The sequence below is a fragment of the Zootoca vivipara genome, chromosome 5 (assembly GCF_965207765.1).
Source record: "Zootoca vivipara chromosome 5, rZooViv2.hap1.1, whole genome shotgun sequence".
NCBI classification, from domain to species: Eukaryota; Metazoa; Chordata; class Lepidosauria; order Squamata; family Lacertidae; genus Zootoca; species Zootoca vivipara.
This window is the reverse complement of record NC_142588.1, coordinates 34,007,708-34,030,034: the sequence shown is the minus strand read 5'-3', so window position 1 is coordinate 34,030,034 and position 22,327 is coordinate 34,007,708. Positions and strand designations below refer to the sequence as shown.

The window sequence follows — 22,327 nt, the reverse complement described above, 5'->3', positions numbered from 1 at the left end:
AGGCACTCCCCTAATATTGTTTCTATGTTTCAGGGTTTTGAAAATTTATTAGTCGTGGGTGACACACATTATGCTCAGTTCTTAGAGTTTATAATTAAGTTCCAGTAATTCTCCCACCACTCTAAAAGGGGGCAGAGAGGAGTTTTGCAATATTTATTATTAAAATAGGTGTTTTCTTGTCATTCCTGTTTTGATCTGACCACATAGTGTCTAACTAGTTTTATGTTGTATTTTCCAAGAAAGATAATGGGGAGAACTAAATCTTCCAGTTAGGATACTACTACGTTATACTTCCCCAGCCACAACCACATTTTGATCTGCAGGCAAGAAAATAACTCTTACATTTTCTAAACATACTGGCAGCTTTATTAATTTTGTGTGTGCATGTGTGTTTAAAAAAACTGCTAAATTTTTATTACTGGATCATTTAAGGGTGGGGGAATAGTAGAAGCTGCTGTTTCTCTGTATTCAGAGTACATATTTGGTGGAATTAAAACTATGGGCTCGCTCATGATGTTTGCTTAAAAGAGAAAACTCATAAATGAAGATTGCATCTGCATTGTATGAGAATTACATAGCATACCTATGGAAGATAAGAATGTTTTCTTCCCATACAGTTAATCAGTAATTCTCTTGCACAATAATATCAAACCACAGTTAGGCAACAACTCACAATATTGCTGCTCAGCAGGAAACTCCTTCGGCTAGTAATTAAATAAATTCATTTTTATAACTGGGAGAATGAGATTGAGGTTTCACAAGTCCTTGTTGCCTTGTTAGCTTTCAAGGTCGCATTCTTCTTTGTTTGCTAGAGTTTTTTTGGTTGGCTCACATTCTCTTCTATGAAATGTAGCTACTCTTATGGGATCAGGTCCAGCTTGAAACACAAGAAAAGTATGGTAGGTTGTCACATTCTGCTCTGAGATCAAATCCCATCTACAGGTGCTGGGTGTTTGTGTGTTTGTTTCCTCATTCATTCATTCATTCATTCATTCTACTACTTTAAAAAAGGTTTAGGGACACTTTTTTGTTCCCAGAAAGAGGCATCTGCTCTTTGGGAGTCCTGGGGGGGGCAGGGGAGGAATTCTAACTCCAGAAGAAAGCCCTTCCCCAAAAGGAATTTGACAGCCGCCGGATTCCGTCAAATTGTGGCACCTTGTGGGCCCTCATTCATGTCCTGAGTCCCACTTGTAGACACAATACTTGGACTCTTGGTATGATTATTTTCAAATGCCTTATTCCAAAGCACAAACATCGTTCGGTGCGCAAACAAGCATTGAAAGCAGAGTTCCAAGGTTTATGGCTAGCTGTGAGCTAAGATGTTGTCTCAACACTTGCCATCCCAAGCTCCCCCTTTGAAAAGCAGGGTGGACAGAGTCAGTCATGTGGGTCATGTTCTGAGCCAAATGACTGGCCAAACTAGGAGAAACTTCTGTGGGCTGGGTCTGCTCATGCTGGCATAACTGATGCCATGTGATTGGAGATGGAGTGAACACAGCCAGTTCACTGTCCAACATAAGCTCAGGCACCTTTCCAGAGTAGAGAAGGTCTCACTACGGTAACAGGAGGTAGAACCGAGACAGAATCAGACACCTCTTTTACCATGCTTGGGATGACTGCTGTCACTGAGCTGGGGCTATCTCTTGACAATAAGCTGAACTTCTCTCCAGAATCCAGATCAGCACGTCCCAGGCCATTGGGCTCTTCTCCAGGAATGAGTCCCATACTCTCTCATCCCATTTCTCTTCCCCCATCAAGGCACAATTAGTCTGAGAGAAGATAAACCTTAGAGAGCCCTGCAGGCAGCTTTTAACAATAAAAGAATAACTACAGCACTTGAAACGATGCATTTAATGTTAAGCTTGGTTTGGCTCTTTAGTTTGTTTACTTTTCTATTGAAATTGTAAGTGCTACTTGGACTGGAGGGTGGGATGTCAAATTTTATAAGGAATTAAGAAGATAAACACAGAATGAAAGACACTCACAAGAAACTATTGTTCAGAATTGGCCCACCCACTATTCACTGCTATTATCTTGCTCCATATCAAAGTCCTGCTTCATGGTGGTTGACATTACATATAGTCTTTGGATATTTTCTTTCACCAGTCTGGGGATGATTGGATGATATGTTTACAATGTAGTTTTATTTCTCTGAATGCAATCAAAAGAGGGAACTTCCTTTTTGAAGAATCCCGAGACCTGTCAAATAGTCAAATTTGAGTGTCTGCGTGTAAAAGGTGAGAGTCACCCATTCCTTGATATTTCAGTGGAAATAATGGTATTTTTGCTTACTACATAGGACCTTGTTTAGTTATGAAAGAGAGGAAGGATGTGACAACACCTTTATACAGAGATGTTTTTATGAGTGTGTTTTCTTCACAGACTGGTCTTTCTTCACAGAGAGATAAGCTTGTCTTGGTTAAACCCATACTGTACTTCCATTTCCTCATAGGTGAGATTCTTTACACTTTCAGTCTATGGAATGATTATACATTAGGTTGCTTGTATCTTTTTAACAGTAGCAAGGTAGGTAAACATTCATCCCGTGATGGATATGCAGTGATGAGAGGAGAGCAGCATCTATCAAATTTCATCCAACTTTGAAATATTTTAGTCAAGGCTGTGGAAAATGGCAACTGCAGAGACCATCTCATTTTGGCTCTCCTGCATCAGTTGCCGTAGCTGTACAAGACGTTGTTAAAAGTTCCTGAGAGACAAATGTTCCCAAGAGACATGCACGTGGTCATTTTAATATGTGACGATTCTATCTTTCCGAGAGGAGGAAGTGATGTTTTCCCGGAGGGCCAGTGTGACTCCAGGCTGTTTGTTCTCATGTGCTTTCAATTCTCCTCTTCCTATCAGATGTAACCCAGCTATATGGGACAGTTGTAAAAGTTATTCCTTAATCTCTATTAACTTGCCTGTAGGCTAGGCCTGCACTGCTCTGATATTATTATACAATTTCCAGCCCAGTTGCATTTAATGCAGCACAATAGGCCTTTAAAAAAAAAGATTTGTGGGGAGGGAAGGACTCTTTTCTTCAAGCCATATATTGAAATCATTTCACAGTGTTTCAGTCTAAACCACGTCCAGGTTTCTGGAAGAGCAATGGCTCCCTCATTTGTTTTTAATCTGTTTTATCTTGAGTTGTGTCCTGCTGATGTTTTTTGTGGTAGTTATGTGATGGCTTTTTGGAACTTCTTTGAAATGGCTCGACTTACTTTTACTGACTTAATTTATTGCTGTTGTTCTGTATTGTATTTTTATTGTATACTGCCTTGGGAGAGCTTTTCCATTAATGATAGCCTACAAATATTTTAAATAAAGAGGCCAAAATAGGTTTGGTTAGGAGGCACACAGCAATTCCATGATGTGGAGCAAGGGCCTTGATTCTCTGCTTTGTACTGGCAAAGGCAAAAAAGGAACCATGACCTGCTCGCCCACCACCTGCCATTGGGGAACTTGTGACAGTGATTTTTCACACCTACTTTGTAACACAAAGGTGCTTTGCAAAGGGACATGTGCTGCAGTGACAGGATCTCAAGTGCCCACTTTCTGCTGCCTTGATGTGCCCCTTTCCCCTTGTGGAGGTCCTGGACACAGTGGATCACTCATCCCACAATGAGCACAAATTAGAAAACTGCTCCATATATATGGGGCAGAACTAACTCACTCCTGTTAGATTAGACCATGTGTAGGCAAACTAAGGCCTGGGGGCCGGATTCGGCCCAATCGCCTTCTAAATCTGGCCCGGGGACAGTCTGGGAATCAGTGTGTTTTTACATGAGTAGAATGTGTGCTTTTATTTAAAATGCATCTATGGGTTATTTGTGGGGCATAGGAATTTGTTCTTTTTTCTTCTTCAAAATATAGTCCGGCCCCCCACAAGGTCTGAGGGACAGTGGACCAGCCCCCTGCTGAAAAAAGTTTGCTGGCCCCTGGATTAGACAATATTTTGGCCTTGGTTGAAGCTATGCAAATCAAGCATCACAGCAGCAGTTGAAACAAGTCTGGTTATAATTTTTTAAAATTATCTCAGAAGGCATAGACTTTCTATCTACTTATCTAACTAGTTACCTAGAGCAGAGTAACTTCACAGCAGAGCAGTGAAGAGAGCCAGGGTGGTATAGTGGTTATATAGAGTTCCATACTAGAACCTGGGAGGCTGGGTTTCAAATCCCCAGTCAGTCGTGAAGCTCACTGGGTGACCTTTGGCCAGTTACCAGCTCTCAACCCAGCATACCTCACAGGGTTGCAAGGATAAAATGGAGAGGGAGGTGGAACCACATGCACCTTGAGCTCCTTGATGCAGCATCAGGTAACAGGGCTTCCCGATGTCTATTTGTTTCTGCTGGTTACTGAAAGGGAAAGCAGCAGTGCACAGTGGGAGGAGCAACAGACTGATGTTGGCACCAGGCCAGCAGCACACTGAGCTCCCTATACCTTACCATTCAAGAAGATCTAAATTATCTATCTATCTATCTATCTATCTATCATCTATCTATCTATCTATCTATCTATCTATCTATCTATCTATCTATCTATCTATCATCTATCTATCATCTGTCTATCATCTATCTATCTATCTATCTATATCTATCTATCTATCTATCTATCTATCTATCTATCTATCTATCTATCTATCATATATCTATCTATCTATCTATCTATCTATCTATCTATCTATCTATCTATTGTCTATCTATCAGTTATCATCTATCTCATCTGGATATATGGTGAAATGGTGAAAATACTTGCTAAAAAGTACAATTGTGTTAATGCGGAATGAAATGTGTTGCTTTTAGACTGAGAGTGCACATGCGCATGTGCTCCTAGAGAAAAGTAATGCTTTCCTCTGTTTTCTTTTACCTTTGAAATGTGGTGCTTGGTTTTGTTTGACTAGACTTTGACCGCGCTTATTGGCTCATTGGGTGTGTTTGTTTTTTGTCAGAAAACCATAAGACAGAGCAATGATGGGATTAAAATTCTAATGAATGGTAGGAAGGACTCTCTTAATTTAAAGAAATGCTGCCTTATTTCCAGGTCTTTCTTTGCATCGTTATTGTTTCTGCAAATATCAGAAATGTGGAGCAAAAAGACCAGTCTTGCAAATGAGTAAATGCCTTGTTCAAACCGAGTCTCTGATAAGCAAAGGGAAATCAAAGCAGGCAGCTCTAAGAAGTTTGCAGCATATTGGATAGAGAAATTATGTACTGGTTATGGCATTCCAAGGCCATCAAGGCAGCATTCGTGCACTTCCCCAACTTGATTCCCATGACCGCTGTGAGATAGGGCCAAATTACATATGACATGAAATAGGATATGATGAAAGGGGAGTTTCACCCCTTTCCCTCTGCAACAGTTTCTGTGAAAAAACCCCTTCTCCAAGTTACTGCTAGCTCTAGGTTAGAGTTACTAGTTACTAGTTGGTACCAAACAGAGCTTCCTTTCTAGGGCTAACAGCAACTTCGAATGGAAAACAATTTCTATTAGGACAACAAGGGTAGAAGAAAGAATTACAATCCCCTCTTCAGGTTGCCCATCATACCCTCTGCACTTGCTATTTACCACTACAAAATTGTGGACACAGTTACAAGTGATGCATTAAGAGTTTTGGGCAGCATGTATCTTACTAGTTTGTCTAAGCTAAGGCCACACACAATGAGCTTCTTGGCTAAGCAGGGACTGGAATCAGGTCTTCCTGGTCCAAATCCGAAACTCTTACCGCTACAATGTACCTTATTTATTCTTTCCCAGTCTGTATCTCACTTATCCTTGTCCATTCCTCCCTCAATGTAAGTCAACTTCACTTCACATGAATTTGTTCTACATCAAGTGTGTTCTTTTAGTTTCTGACTGAATTATTTTGCCTGTGGATTGGCCCTCTCCATAATAGGTTTGCCAAAACAATGTTTTCAGTCTCTGAGAATCTAATCTTTTTTTAACTGAAAGGAAATAGTAGACTGGATGTTGAATGCAAAGTTCATTGATCCTAAACAACGAATATGTACATTCCTTCAGCCAGCCTATTGGCATGGACATATGTTGAAATAACATTCTCTATCAATCGACTCACAAGGTATAAAATCAAATCAAAATTGTTCAGATTTAGATTTAATATTTATACCCCACTCTTCTGTTAAAATAACACCCAAAGCAGCTTGCAATATAAAACAACAAAAAATAAAAGGATTATGCAATATAAAATACTAAAATTAGATATCCAAAATTAGATAAGATTTAACAGACTCAAGCACTATAAATTTCATTCAGCTGAGAACATGTCTTTGTAACATAACAGGAAAGCTTATTCCTGGTCCAGAGATGACCCAATGAGTACAGAGCCAGAGTCTAAGAGAGGGGGAGACAATGCAAGACCCTTTAGCAGAAGCCATAAATTTTATTGGCAGCTCTGAAGCAATACTGCGTCATCACACGTGACTGGCACATGTAACCAATGGGAACTGGCATGTGCTGCCAATGCAGAATGTAACCCCTCTGCTGCCCATCAGAGGATGTCATCAGAGTGATTTCAGCTGATTGGCAGGTGGACATTTTTTTAAAAAAACGACTTTGTGGGACAGGATTGGCCTGCAGGCCAGTGGTGCCCCACCCCTGATGTAAATGATATCCAACTGCCATTGCCAAAAATACTCCTGAGTCTGACAATAGTGTTTTCCACTGCCCACTTCATCCTAACTCAGCGGCTCACACAATACCATATATCCACAACATCCAAGTTCCTTTGATTATAGTTCCTGACTCGTTTGTGCTCAGTTTATAGATTCTACTGCTCCAATATGGCAACTTGCTTTTGCTTAGCCTTTCTCTCACAGTCCACACTCCATTCCACCTCCATCTGTCTTTGCCTTTGCTCTGAAACGGCTACCCATGGGACTTGAGAGCTGGCTGGCTTTGCTGGGCTAAGGCAGGCATACTAGGAGAGAGTGGTGCACATTTCATAAGGCCGTCTGCTAGCCACATGGTGAGTCAATTTGTTAGTCAGAATTAGGGTGGTCAGGGCTTCCCTCCCTCTGTTGTGGAACTTCATTGTAAAGTGAAGTGGATACACCTCCTTCACTACTCCAGCACCCGGCATCTTAAACTGCTGATTCGCCTCCCTCAGATGGTGTTTTGGTCTATTCAGTATGCATGGCTTTAGCAGTAGGGAGACCCAGATTGGTTGCCAGCTCGAAATGTTGCGCAAGTGATCACATTTCCTGACCATCTCGCCCCACTTTCAGCTGTTCTTCAGATGTAAAAGTAGCAAGCAAATCAGTGTGGGCAGAGGGGAAGGGATTGCTGAGTCATGACCTGTGGGGAGCGCACATTCTGGTGACAAGCAGAGTTTCAAAACTTTCTCCAACTGTGAGTTTCCTCCTTTAAAATATCAGGCTGCTTTTCATAACTCTTGCGAGGGCCCTCTTAAATTACTAGGACTGGACTTTTATACGTAGTCATAAAAGCTGACTGCTGTAGGGTTATTAATTTGTTGGTAAATGTGATCGGACTGCACAGAAAATTTTGCATTTATTGTCCACGATCCATATGTTTTTGAGACTGCAACACATTTTGCCATTATCTCAAAAAGGCAAAGTATTCTGCCTCCCTGAATTGTACCCTGAGAATGCCTCCTTCTATTTTTGAATTTCTGGTTTATATTATAATTCAACATGGTTAAAAGATCCCTCGGAACAGGAATCTTTTCCTGCCCATCCCCATAGCTGTTAAGTTCTCCCTTTTTTAAGGGAAATTCCCTTATGCTGAATAGGCTTCCTCGTGAGAAAAGGGAAAACTTGACAGCTATGCATTCCTGCCCTCAGCTTATTTCTGTAGTAGTAGTAGTAGTAATAATAATAATAATAATAAATGTATATGCCTCCCATCTGCCTGGGTTGCCCCGGTCACCCTGAGTGGCTTCCAGAAAATTAAAACATCAAACATTAGCTGCACCTCTGATGCCACAAAGGTTGTCTTCATGACAACTCCTTTGAACTTCTGAAGCAAAACATATTCTGGGATCTCAACCTGACTCCTCCATCCATATGGCACACTACAAGCTTTCCTGGTAAAGCACAAGTTGTCTGCACACCCTTCCTATGAATCACTCATGATTCTGAGTCTCTCCTAATTTTGCTGCTATAAACTGCTGGAAAATACTGATAATTTCCCAAGAGACAGCAGTGGGGTTTTACTAGAATTTTTTTTATATAAAAAAAAACCATTTGGAGATTTGTCTTAAATCACAGTGTTGTTTGTGGTAAGAACTTCTTGATAAAGATGCTTTCTTAACGGCAAACCACTGGTGGAAAAAGTGTATCTCTCTCCACATGCCACATGCATAACCATTTTGTACAACAACTATCAAATCCTCTTCTGGATATTCACAAGCCAGTTCAGCTAAAAGCACGTCTAGGGCTGGTTTTAAACCAAGGCAAGCCCCCCATTAGGTAGAATGAGACTACTTCACTAGACAGCTTGTTTAGCATGTCATGAAAGGGCAGCAAATTGTATTATCTTTTTATTTTCACTACCGGGGAGAGGCGCTTGTGGGATTTTCTGTTTCAGGAAGTAAAATAACTTAGTCACCCTTAGGTACTGTATATTCATCTTGACCTGAGCATGATCACAGTAGTCAAGGCGTTGGTCACTTTAAGGCTGGACTACTGCAGTGGACTCTACATGGGGCACCCTTGCAGTTGGTTTGGAAATGGCAATTGGTGTCGAATGCTGCAGCATGATTACTGGCGGCAGTGAGGTTCTGTCAAAATATTACACCTCTGCTTAAAGATCTCTGCTGGCTGCTGACTTGTTATTGGGCCAAGTTCAAGATTTTACTAGTATATAAAGACCTTGGCACATTGGAGCCAGTTAATTTGAAGGGTTAACTCTCCTCTAGGAGCCTACTCAACCACTTTGAAAGTGTGTTTTCTGCATCTCTTAGGAACTGATCTCTTGCCATAGCAGCACCTAGGCTTTGGAGATCCCTTAATATTCATCTGGACCCCATGCTATATTGGCTATATTGGTTTAGATTAATTTAACATCCATTCTTATGGGATCTGAACTGGTTGGGATTAACCAGGAAAAAGATCTTGAAGTCATGGTGACTAACTCAATCAATTCCAGACTGTAGCAATAATAATAATAATAATAATAATAATAATAATACCCTGCCCATCTGGCTGGATTTCTAATTCCATGCAGGGTTGGAAAAATAAAGTGGCCTGTATCTCCATGATTTTATATTAAAGCCTCTTTCTGCTTAGTGCCCTATACATTGCTCTGTTGCTTCTTATTATGGTACATTTTTACTGGATGTTAACATCTGCTGTTATCTGCTGCTTTTAATCAATATTTTATTCATATTTATGAAATGTTATAAACCACTTTATCAAAATAAAATCTCTAAGTGGCTCTATTCTAAAAGACAAAGAAAGAAGACGACAATTCAATAGTATCCAGAAACTAATAATAGAATGCAGGATTGCTCAAAACTTTAAATTTAGTAGGCTGCCTAGAGCAAAAGATACCTATGCAGGCCCACGGTGATGAAACTTTTTTTTAAAAAAAAAATAGCAATGCTTAATAATCCCCAATAATTAAATAACACATGTGGTGTTTAAACATTCCTTCTCTTTTTTATTGTACTAGCCCAATACAGTACAGCCAATTTCATTTTTATTTCCTTGCACAGGGATTGGTTGGCAAGCTTCGTGGAAAGCTGTGTAAGTACTCTTACATTCAAAACACCTAATCAGGCTGCCTGAATCTGAGAAAAGCAATAATGTATTGGAATCTGAATTAAATGTGTCACTGCCTCCTGGAAAATAAAAACTCAGCGTTATTGTGTTCCGTAGGATGCTTCGCTTACTTTTTCTACAGGAGTTTTAAACATAGAAGATGGAGTTAACTGCATATCAGGATGAAATTCTCTTATCAAACTGACCATCACTGTTGACATATAGGTTTGAGGGCTCACATCATATAATGTCACACTTTGAGTATAGATGCTGTGCTGAAGAAGTGTGCATGCACACGAAAGCTCATACCTATGACAAAGTTGGCCTCTAAGGTGCTACTGGAAGGAATTTTTTTAATTTTTTGTTTCGACTACGTCAGACCAACACTGCTACCTACCTGTAATCTGTGCATGTAGTTCCACTTCTCTTTTCTCTTCTCTTCTCTTTTCTCTCCTCCCTTTGCACAGCTCCAAACCCAACCACCCAGATCTGAATGGGGGTGCGGGGCTGGAGAAGACAGTAGAAGGAGAGGAAGCTCCCTTGCATGGACTGAAGTCTCTTGCACTAGTAGAGTTGCAGTATCAGATACAGCCCAGTGCTGGAGGATAGGATGAATGACCATTTCTGCTCAATAAATAATAGAAGAAAACCCCTCAGGGGGACATCTGATCGCTGTCAGCTTTTGAAGTTTCACATTTTACAACTGATATCCAACAATATTTTACAGGTTATCATGTGGGATGTTTGACTTTCATTCTACATGTAACTTGGGCTGCAGTTCTGCGCACAGTTTCTTGGAAGGAACTTACTCATTGAACATGGTGGCGCTTACTTCTGAGTAAAACAGGTTCAGGAATGGGCTGCTGACCTTTGAAATCTGCATGCCAGCATGTGCTATTCTATAAATAATATTTGATTTATTACTAAGTCACTACTGTGTATGCAGTCACTACTATATATGTTGGGGTGTGTGTGTGTGTGTGTGTGTGTGTGTGTGTGTGTGTGTAATAAATAGTTGTCACTGCTTAATTCCTGTGTTTGGAAAACTTTCCCCATGTAATGGAATATCTAGTCTCTCCTCTGTGGCAGTCTGGGGGCCAGCTGTGGTTGCTTCCTGTGATAGACATGCTCTCTCTGCGAAGGCTTGGAATGCTCTTTGCTTTATTATTTATTTAAAACTGAAACTAAGAGACTCATGCTATCAGCTTACTGCTGATGACATATCACTAGCACTGAGAAAACTGTTGGATGCACTGCATGATGGATGGACTGATACACAGACCAAATGAGTTCCAGGAGATGGCAGGTTTGACCGTTTGCAAAGTTGGAGGTGATGTGTTCAAATAGCCCCATTCGGGAGCCATGTTTATTTAATCCAAGATAAAAATGAAGATAAAGATTGGGCACGAAAGTATATAAATATTCTGGCATTATATAGACTAAAGATGTAAGACAGCTTAGGAGGAGGAATTTTGGTCCGCAAATAAAGCAGGCAAAAAAATTGGTTTACAAGGTAGGAACAGTTGAAGCTTGTCATTATTGGGGATGTTTTAAAATGGTGATTCTGCTTAAAGTCTTGTTTAGGCTTTTAGCCTTTGCCTGTTCAACAAAGTAAGGAAAGCATTTGGAGTTGGCAAAGAAAACTGGAAAACTTCTATTCCAGAGGGAAGAGCATTAGGCTGAACAAAAAGACTTTGTATAGGTAGACAAACAGTAGTTTCCCATACCTATTTCTAGATTATGAGTTGGCCCAAATTAAACAACTAATGCGTGAATAGGAATAACATGGGGATTTATTGGGTCGGTGCAGGGTTTTGAAATGAGGCTTCCTTTTGAAGGGTGATCTCCTTCAAGACAATTGGGGGCAGGGGGCCGAGGAAGATCATACGTTTAAAGCCGATAGCTTTCACCCCAAAATCCCAGGAACTGTCGTTTGTTCAGGGTACAGGGGATCGTAGCTCTATGAAGCGTGAACGACAGTTCCCAGTTTTATTTGAGTGAAACTGTGTGCTGTCATGTGATCTTTCCTTCCTGAATGTTGTGTTAAAAAATAATGCATGTGACCTGTTTACGGCATTAGGACATTTGAACCTCTGCCTGCAGAAGACTTGCAGCAATGGGGGTCAATGGACTGATTGCCATCTGCACCACAAGAGTGGGAGATGCTATGGGGTCATTGTGTGTATTGTGAATGCAAGAAGGTGACCTTCTGCAGGGATATTCCCACCATTGCGAGTTCACCGGCTCCCTGTGTGTGTGGGCAAGACTTGGTGGGTGCCTTTGCTGGTATAGCTCCTGATTGGTGAGCTTGGATTGTGATTTCCAACTGATCATGTATAGGATATGTTGGCCATCGCACAAATGCAGAGGTTGCATCTGTCTCACCCCATGTTCTGAGTAAGTGGGTGATAGGATTGCTCTGACAATCATGCCAGGTAGATGTTGCCTTCTAAAACTTTGCAAGGGTAAAACTTCAAGGATTTGGCCTTGTTGCGGACCAGGAGTGAAGAGCTGGTCAGAATCTGAGGATGCTCTCTACTAGTTGATTTCCCCATCCTACCTTGATCTATGCAACATCTCTGCTCAAAATCCATATTCCCACATCTGCTCTTTTTCATTCCAACACTTTTGTGCAAACAATCTAGTTAACCCTGCAGAGGGTTTAGCTTGTATTAATGAGAGCAAGCTACAGCTCTTTCAGTTTTATCTGGAATATGGCACCAGCAATTTTTATGCTTCCTTAATAAAGTCTGCCTGGATTTTTATTATTACTAAGTCGTAATAACCCTTTCAATTATAATAAATCTTGGAAAACCACATCAGTTCAGCAGTTTTAATTAGAAAAGCACAGCATTAAGTTCTTGTTCATCCATTAGACGACATAGCTAAAGCGGCCTTGTGTTTTTTCCAGTTCTAAATTGTGTAAGGGGAGTGGGAACTCCAAAAACCTGTTCATTTATATTCATACTTCAAAACAACAGTGTTTTTTTAAACACTTGCACAAATACTCTTGTATGAGCAAGCAGTTTAATAGGTTCTAGAGAAACTGTTTTACACAAACTTTCCAGACCTCAGAGTTGGACCAATGGTCTGAATTCTGTGTTTTCTACTGTACTGCAGTTGGTGCCTCACTGGTGCAGGGGCAATTCAAAGTGTTTTTATTGTCATTTGGGAATGACCCAGTTATTGCATAATATCACTTCACAAGTTACGCTGTTCCCAATTTAAATATCACTGCACACCTCCGAATGTATTTTGGAAGGACCCCCACCCCCCACCCCACTGTGTGCACTTTACCTTCCCTGGGTGCTGGCTCATAGTGTTCTGCGGTTAGACTTATATGCTCGATTTATTTACCCATTTCAATATTTTTATTCTGCATTTCATATAGAAGGAGGCATCCAAGTTGGTTGTCAGCAATTGCAAACCAGGCACACGAGGAGAAGCTAATAACAAGGTATAGGCAGATTTTGCAGCAGGCAGTCAGCAGCTTAATATACAGCAGCAGGGTTCATGAGCCAAACCATAAGTCTGCTGGAATGAAAGTGCTTGGAAAGGTATTTGGTCTCATACTTAAAGGTCATGAGCCAAGGGACTAATCTAATCTCTTAGTGCAAGAAATTCCACAGACAGCTTGGACTCCACAAATGGGGGGTGATGCCCTCTTCCATGTCTCTTCCAACCATATTCCAACCATCTGAGGTTGGCAGAACATTTAGCAGAGCCTTCTCTTAAGAGATAGTACAGTGTCCCCTAGCACAAAGGACCCAGGATACTCTTTACCTCTTGAGCAACAGCCAGAGGCTGCATCCACAGATGATACCCTACTACATGATGGAGCTCCAATGGCAGGGGCTCCACTTCTCCTTATCAGGACCCCCACTTCAGCTCTGGAACCCGCCCTCCATCAGGATTCCAGGCGCAGTGGCTCTGAAGGACCCAGGCTGAAGCTCACCTCCCAAGAAGATCTCCAAAAGGGCCTCCTCTGAAATTCATCTATCTGGTCTCTCAACTACCGTATGTAGTCTACCAGGCCCGGCTCTAGGTGCAGTCCCGGTGGTGCGGGGCCGGCAGGGGGGGTGCTGCACGGCAAAGCTGCGCAGAAGCTGTGCTGCAAGGGCGGGGGCGCCGGAGCGATCTCCGTGCCTCAGCGCCAGGGCGCCCGACCTACCCGAGACGGCCCTGTAGTCTACTCAGGAGTGAAAGGCAGCAATTTCCACACATGTTCTTGATCCTGGCCCTGAGCAGTTCCAGGCCCTCAAAGATCCAACAGCCTCTAGTTACACAGTGCTGGTACAACATATTTCTGACGTAGTTCCTCACTTTGCCTTAAGGTTTCAGCTCCTTGCCTGCAAGTTGCAACCTATAAGTTGGGAACAGGACAGTAGTTCCACCTTTCCGTATTGCTGTGTATTCCCGCCTCCCACTCTGTCCCTAGTCACACAAAGGAATTGCTTTGTATACAAGACATTCATTCATGTTGGCCTCACCTCCACAATGCATTGGCAGTGTCTTTTAACATTAAAAACACACAAACACGTGCAACTTACGTACCATGCATGTAATCGTAATGTCAATATAAAGTAAGGCTTTGGGACTACATGTCAGGTGATCAGCTTCAAAGTCCAAATCAGCCCTTTAGCACCTTTACTTGATGGTGACTTCATTGTAAAGATGCATAGAATCAGTCGGCCTGCCTCACACCAGCAGGCAGAGATCCTGCTGTGTTGACAGATGGTCATAATATAGTTGAAGTGAGCCTTGTGCTGTAGCAAGTCTCAAGTGGTAAGCTGAACAGCAAGCTGATAAATAACATGGACAATGAGGACTTACAACTTTGGAGCAGCATATTGATCAATAAGTGTTCTTTAGAAATGTCTGTCATGAAAAAGGGACCTAAAAATAACATAAGAATACTGCCTAACAAGATTAGTGAAGAGACTAATGGAATTATACAAATGGGCTTATTCATATAGGCACACTATCTGAACTAGCTCAGCTTATTTTAAATAGTCCCAGAGAAAATGGACATAAAATGCCTTTATAGGATTTCAATCTGCTAGAAAAATTGCAAGCTCCACAGGTCTGCTTTTAAAATTGACAGTGGAAGTTGGAGTAGGGCCAGCTCATCTATTGGACAAAGGGGGCATTTGTGCCTGGAGCAAGGAACACATCTGCAGTTGCTACAGAAGTATGGTGTCTGTTTGGACTCTCCGAGTATCGATCAAACTTTTTGCTAGATGGAACTTGAAACAGGGGTTGCCATTCTGAAAATAATGCCTCAAGAGCATGTGGATATAGTTGCTTCATTTTTATTTTTTTAATTGAAACATGAAACTGGATCTTGTTATCATGCATACTTTCAGGATGAACTTGTGTTAAAGGTTCATCTAGTGACACAGCTATTTATTGATGTACCATAATGAAGGGAATTGCATTGGCCACTGATATCTGGACCCACCTACGGTAACACATATACAAATCAAGCTCTCATATCTGAGTAAGGTATGTCACAGGTTGATTGGGAGTCCAAGATCCAGAACTGATGCTGCCAAAGTCTCTTTGGAGGAAGATAGCAAGTGTGCTGCCTTAAGTATGCTAGCTGACAGCTGCCCAACTGACCATTGTATGGTCATGGAAAGTAGGAAATATTACTGTGGCACATGGAAATTTCCTAAATCAGAAGCATAGACCAGTCAAAGCATAAATTAAAAAATTAAGGCAGCAATCCTATGCACAACTAGGAGTAAGCCCTGCTGGGCACAGTAGGACTTGCTTCTGGAAACATGCAAAACACCAAATCAACAGCAGTGTTAATACAAAAGCTGTAACCCTTTAATAAAAATATCAAGAAAGGAGCATAGCAATGCTCTTCTGGTATTACGTATGAACAGCTCTTTGCGATGGTCTGGACACACTTAAGTCCCCTGCTAGTTAGTAGTCCATATGGAAATTATCATTTCCTTTGGTTTCAGTGGGAGTTAAGCATGTGCTTAAATTTATCCTGTTAAAGTCAACACAACTTTAAAAGTGCTCTAACTGTTAAAAGCTGGGCACTGCCCTTTATTTTCCTCCACTTAAATATTATATTAACTTGTAAATGTTATTGCCACAGCACTAATAAAACGCTACTAACCTTTGATTTGTATCCCATCTGTACAACATTTAAAAACTATTCCCAACCCATCTCAAACTAAATGGGCTTCATAAGACAGAAAATGAGTTTTGCTCAAACTGCAGTGTAGAGAGATGCATTAATTGCAGTATGGCTTCTGAATAAAGTTACCATGCCTAGTGTATTCAGAATATGTTTTGGTATATGGCTGATGTACAGCAGTAAAAGTGAATTGTAAAAGTTCAGACCCACCCCAGTTTTTTTTTAAGTGAGAATGTGTTCCTGATACTGTACTGGAAGAGAATGTGGTAAATTAACTGCAAGTTTTACAGCCCAGTTCTGGGATATGGTCTCCACATACCATAATTATGAAAATTGCCATGCTCTTCATATATAAAAGTCCAGAATAAAATGGTCCGCTGCCTTCGGCCAACTTTTGCTTGTCAACTTGAGAAAGTAATGTTCCAAAAAAATTCCTTGTTTGGCTTTGGGTGTGTGTGTGATCTTTTGCATGCAAAGATGTCCAGTCCAGTCAAATTGTGGTTTTCCAAAAAAACAGATGGAAACTTCTCCCCCCCCCCCGCAAACACACACACTGCCCCCTCCCCAAAGAGCCCTTTTAGTTTACTGCCTTTCTTCCCATAGATAATAGCTGGCAGCAGGGTTCAGTGCCGAGGCTGTGCGCTCCACTTCTGAACAAAGTCCTGAATCGAGCCATTGTTTCCACTGCGATAGCCTGCATTTTTTCACTGGACAGAGAAAGCAGGGTGTAAAAAAGGCACCTTGTGTAAAACTGTTGGCAGGGCTTGGAAGTGAATTAAGAGCTCCACAAGGTCTGAGCGCGGCAGCTCGGCTCGCTCATTGAGCCCTGGAAGCCCAGTCAGCTCAGACATTCCAATGCAGTGAGGCAGCAGCGGGGACTCACTCGACACACACACGAGAGAGCAAGGCAGCCAATTCCTCGTCCAGAAGCTGCAGATCAGCCGGTCTCCCGCTCTCCTCTCCTGAGTCCGCATACACAATCGGGGGACGAGGTGGGTTGGGAGGGTGGAGATGAAAGGTGGACGCGATGGCTCGGGACCAGGTCCTTGTCTGCAAAGATGTGGGGATCTGCTCGCCGTTCACTGAGAACGACGGATCGGGACCGCGAAAGGCAAGCCTCCCGCTCCTCGAAGGTAAGAAGATGACTTGGAAACTTGGAGGGGAATCAGCTGTTTCTTTTCTGCTTCGTTTTTAGCGCCCGGCTCCAAAACAAAAAATCTGACCCTCCCCTGTTCTGCAAGTGTTGATTATTGGATTGATTTAACACACAAAAGACACCAGATCTTTTGTGAGTTATCTTGACCACTCTGCTTATTACAGATCCAGGGCATTAATGAACTCGGGTCGGGATTCCCCGCGCGCGTGCAAACGCACGCGTGAGACTCAGTTTGCAAGATCCCGGGCAAAATCCGATGAGTGTATCGAGGTGCTGAGCTGTGAGCCCTTCTCCAAAGGTATCCCCGCCGCTCTTTTCGAGCCGGAGGGGGCGGGGGAGAGTTGCCTCCCGGAACTGAAACCTTAGAGGGGCGCATTGTACAGTAAAGACCTAGATGGACCGAGGGAAATACGAGACAAGCCTGCACAGTGCAGACTGGCTGCTGGATGCTGATGCGTCGGAAGAAAAGGCAACAGAGACAGCGGCGGAGGTCCTGTCTCTGCAGTCAAACGAGGGGAGTACACGTGTATGTGCGTGCGCACGTGTAAAAGTTCCCAAAGAAGGAAAGCTTTGCGCAAGTGCTTAGCTGCCTGGCCTGGCTCTGCTTGCCGTGGCAGATACTAATCTCCACCACCACCTGGCAGGTGTGCGGTTGGGCGGAGAAGGGAAATCCCTGCCGTCCCGTGGGAAGGCACTTGATCTCACAATGAAAAGGGCTCGCTCCCAGGCGGTCCCTGCTGGGGAGGCGGAGGTGGGAGGAAAGAATGAATGAATGAACTCCCTTTAGAAAGGGCTTCCCACACCCCCGATTATTCAGTGACCAAAGTCGAGAACAAGAGGAAGGAAGCCGACTCCTTTCCACCCTTTGGCCTGCAGGGTCGCTTCAAGGGCAGCTCTGTTTGTCTGCTTGAAAGGTTTTGTCACCTTTCAATGGATGTGGAATCGTCGCCTGCAAAAAGGGGGAGAGGGAGGAGGACCGGCTGTCTCAGGGTAAGGATGCTAATCTTTCCCCACGTGATGTGATAGTCTTTGAAGATTTCCTACAGGGAGGAGAAAAGGGTTCATTTGGCATCGCTGCTTTCTTCTTCTTCTTCTTCTTCTTCTTCTTCTTCTTCTTCTTCTTCTTCTTCTTCTTCTTCTTCTTCTTCTTCTTCTTCTTCTTCTTCTTCTTCTTCTTCTTCTTCTTCTTCTTCTTCTTCTTCTTCTTCTTCCACCCACCTCTTCCTGCGCTGTGTAGGAAAAGGGGAAATTATGAATGCAGGAGGAAAGGATGAAGACGTTTGGCTGCTGGTATGATTTCTCAGCATCAATTTCTTGCACAATACATTCGTGAATCCTATGTGTTGCATACAACCCTCATCTCTTTCCTCAAAGTTGTCCTTAAGGGATGTTCCAATGGGCAATATTTTGCTCATTGGAATATGTGATACTCTCCTTCTACATTAGTTGATACTGTTGGGGGTTTGTACTAGGGTAGGATGTGCAGCGTTTTAAAATGTGAGTGATGTCGTTGGCTATGAGAGATGCTCAGGTCTTCCCATCTTGCTCACTTATTTTCCGCTAATTTTCAGCATAACCAGGGAGTCCAAACTCCTGTGGTCTGCCATAACAAAATTAACAAGCTCAGTCATTAAAGCCAACGTTCCCAATGGAGTATTGATTTCGGTTTTGAATTGTACAGAACTTTTCCTGTGGCTGGATGTTCAAAAAAGGAAGATTTTTAAACAGAAGAAATAAATTTATTTTTTAAAAAATTGGATAGTTCCGAGTGAGGTCATGGTATTAATTCATTTTAGTTGCATATTGTTTCAGCCTTGAAAATGGAAAGTGTGAGTCTTGAGAATTATTTGAAAACTCTACTGATCTTTCCCACTGTTAGAACTCCAATACTGAAGCACTTTGTAATTATTAAAAAGCAAATGGCTGGCCTGTACTTTGGTAGCCTAATGTAGGTGTTCAGTGCTCATGAAAGGTGATTGTTCATGATTAGATCGGATAGCCCTGCCACCCAGTGCATACCTAGGGGTTGGCAAAATTGGCCCTTGTTGGGAGTGCAGGCTCAGAAGGGGTGCAAAAATCACCCCCAAAATGTCTCTAGTTATCTGTGTAAGGTCCTGAATTTAGACAAGAGCTGGGAGCTGAGCGATAGGAGAAAAGCAAAACGGTATGAAGGTAGACCACTGGAGACTATGGAGTGTATTATGTATATGTGTGTGGTGACATGCCACTGTTATTGTGAGATCAAACATGGGAGAATCTTTCCATCCTTGCACCGCAGCATAAAGGTGTGTGTTTTTTGCCCTTCCTCTTCCTCACCTTGCCTTGACTCCGGATGCTTTGAGTACTTGGACCTCGTAAAATGTAGTAATTTCTAATGTGGCTATTGCAGTAAAGTGATTGGGGGGGGCGCATGCTGATACATCTCCCTTCCAAGGGTGCAAGGGACCCTAAGGTATGCCTCTGCCTAAAGGCCCACACATTTCCAACCCCTCAGCTAAAGCCTTACTGGTTTGTGAGTTGCACAAAACCCTTCCTGTGAATGGATGCACAAGAAAAATAAAACCGTAAAAGTTATTTAGCTTTTAATGTTATCTTGTTCTGATTAGACTAAGATTGAAGATCCAAATGCCCCCCTTGAAAATAAAATTGCTAAATAACTAAAAAAAAATGCTGCTCTTTTTGGTGTCTTTAGTGTGCAACCAATACAAGCTTGGGGCACCTTTTGTGCAGCAATGCCCTTACTGGTGTTAACAATTAATGTTTAGCTTCTATATGGAAAGTGTATTGGTTTTACACGTCCTAGAAATCAGAACATCTGCCCTAGAAACACCAATTCTATATTGGGTATGTAAATATATTAGTGCTCTGCTCATGGGACTTGTTAAGTGGAAATGCTGCTGTGGCCTAGGATTCCCGAAGGAGCATCTCTTGCATAAATCTACTTGAATACACTGATGTGAATACACTCCATATTTCCCTCCAGACTTATGAATAAGTTACCTAAACGGGTGTGGTGTTTGAGATCATTTTGGTGCTAATAAGGCAAAAAGTGCACACAAAATGGCACCCCCACCCCCCTGGTATACAACTAAGCATGCTTGGTGACTCTTTACACCAGGTGTCAGCAAACTTTTTCAGCAGGGGGCTGTTCCACTGTCCCTCAGACCTTGTGGGGGGACGGACTATATTTTTTGGTGGGGAAAGAACGAATTCCTATGCCCCACAAATAACCCAGAGATGCATTTGAAATAAAAGCACACATTCTACTCATTTAAAACACACTGATTCTCGGACCATCCACGGGCTGGATTTAGAAGGTGATTGGGCCGGATCCGGCCCCCGGGCCTTAGTTTGCCTACCCATGCTTTACACTGTCAGTCTGGATAGCTCACTTGGTTAGACTCAGCATGGTGCTGATAACATCAAGGTTGCAGGTTTAATCTAAGCAGAGGTTGGATGGCTGTTTGTGATATATGATCTAGTTGAGATTCCTGCATTACGGGGGGGGTTGGACTAGATGGTCCTCAGGGTCCCTTCCAACTCTTATGGTCCTATGGCCCTGTGTTTACTTAGAAGCAAGCGCAACTGAATGCCCCTAAGGCCTCAGCTTGCAAGCAGTTGTGTCAAAATGTCATATTCTGCACCCACATACACATGAGAAAAAAAGAAGTAAAACCCATTGTAGCCTTCACTTTAGAATAGGATTTGGGGCACTAACAGCTTTGTTGTCACCTTTGCTTCAAGGTTCCCAATAATCAAAGTTTGTTTTTTGCTGCGAAGTTAAGACCCCCCACTTGAATTTGTCATCACATATGCATGCGCGCGCACACACACACACACACATACACACAGGAAGACGTAGTTTTAAACTGGTTTTAAACTAGGTCGTTGCCTGCTTCTAGTTTCCCGAAAAATGTTCCCTTTCTTCCCATGCTGAAAACCACCCTCAGCTCTACTAAGTTCCCAGGCCTAGCCCTTTTGAGAGCTAGTTGTTGCGGGGTTGGCTGCCATCTCTTCCTCACACCGCCTCTATATTCGTGGCCTGACTAAACTTTTTCTTCATTTCTGTATGGATGATGCTTTTTTTGTCCTACTGATCACAAAGAATGAGTAAAACGTTTCAAAAAAGCTTTCCTTTAGGCTTTTTCAGGAAAAGGAAGGAACTTCTCTCTTTTGGAATTGGACTGGAGTGGAGAGACCTTGGGTTCAGATCGCGACTTGGATGTGAAATGCATCATTAGGCTTTATATACAGTACAGACTTTTTGCCAAGGTACCCAAGACAGTTTTCAGTTTTACAATACTTGCACCTATTCACTCAAAGCTAAAAATGAAACACACAACCACCTGTGTTCCCACAACCCTTCTTCTCTCCTCACAGTATAGGCATTGAGACTTTATTTCATTTCATGAATCTATTATCAGCCCACAATACAATGATTTTGAACATGTCACCTTAAATGCCTTGTAGAGAAGATGGTATGATGGTAGTTAATTGTTTTTTATGAGTAGCATTTATTTGTATTCCACCCTTCATTTGTAGATCTCAGGGCGGTTTGCAGCATAAAAATACAAGATAAACACAAGAACAAAAGACAAGAAACATAAGAACGAAAACAAAATAAACAAGGTAAAAGTGAATTGACATTACAAACAAAGTGTCAGTTTTCACATTGGAGCTGGAAATTATGTGAAGCAACTTTTGCTTCAGCAGTGAAGGAGCACAGACTGTAAGGCAAGCATCTCCAAACTTCAGCCCTCCAGATGTTTTGGACTACAATTCCCATCTTCCCCAACCACTAGTCCTGTTAGCTAGGGATCATGGGAGTTGTAGGCCAAAACATCTGGAGGGCCGCAGTTTGGGGATGCCTGCTGTAAGGGCTATAGGAGCCGAAGACTCCATGCTTCCTGGCTCTCAGTCAGGCCCTGATCTGATCAGGGGTTTCTATGTGCTCCTTGTGAGTAGCCTCACAGTGGTATCTCTGAAATTCCTGCCTGACTTGCCATCACCTCTGCTTTTATGGCCCTGGGGGAGATAGGAGAGTGTATGAGAATTGGCTAGGAACCTAGGTAGCTGGTGTGGGGGCCTTTGGTACTGGGAAAGGGATATTCAGTTTTGATGGCTCACTGGGGTCATTAGGAGTTTTGGAGATCTGCTGGAGAGTCCTGGACTGGTGCCCTTGCTCTTCATCATAGGAGGTTGTTGAACCCCAACACAAGGTCATATACGCATGAATTTTATGGTGGTAAATCTGTTCCATGTTCACAGTAA

General features: G+C 42.4%; 1 protein-coding gene across 6 annotated transcripts in view; it reads left to right on the top strand.

Annotated features, from left to right (window-relative positions):
* The first annotated feature begins 16,716 nt into the window (after positions 1-16,716).
* Positions 16,717-22,327, top strand: part of PLCE1 (phospholipase C epsilon 1) — a 129,697-nt gene continuing 124,086 nt past the window's right edge. For 5 of the 6 annotated variants that reach the window (XM_035137908.3, XM_088670332.1, XM_035137906.3 and 2 more), the window contains exon 1: positions 16,717-17,033. The gene's annotated coding sequence lies outside the window, so the exon portion shown is untranslated. Of the gene's footprint in view, positions 17,034-21,598; positions 21,686-22,327 lie in introns of all 6 variants that reach the window. The other variant, XM_088670331.1, reaches the window with a different exon arrangement.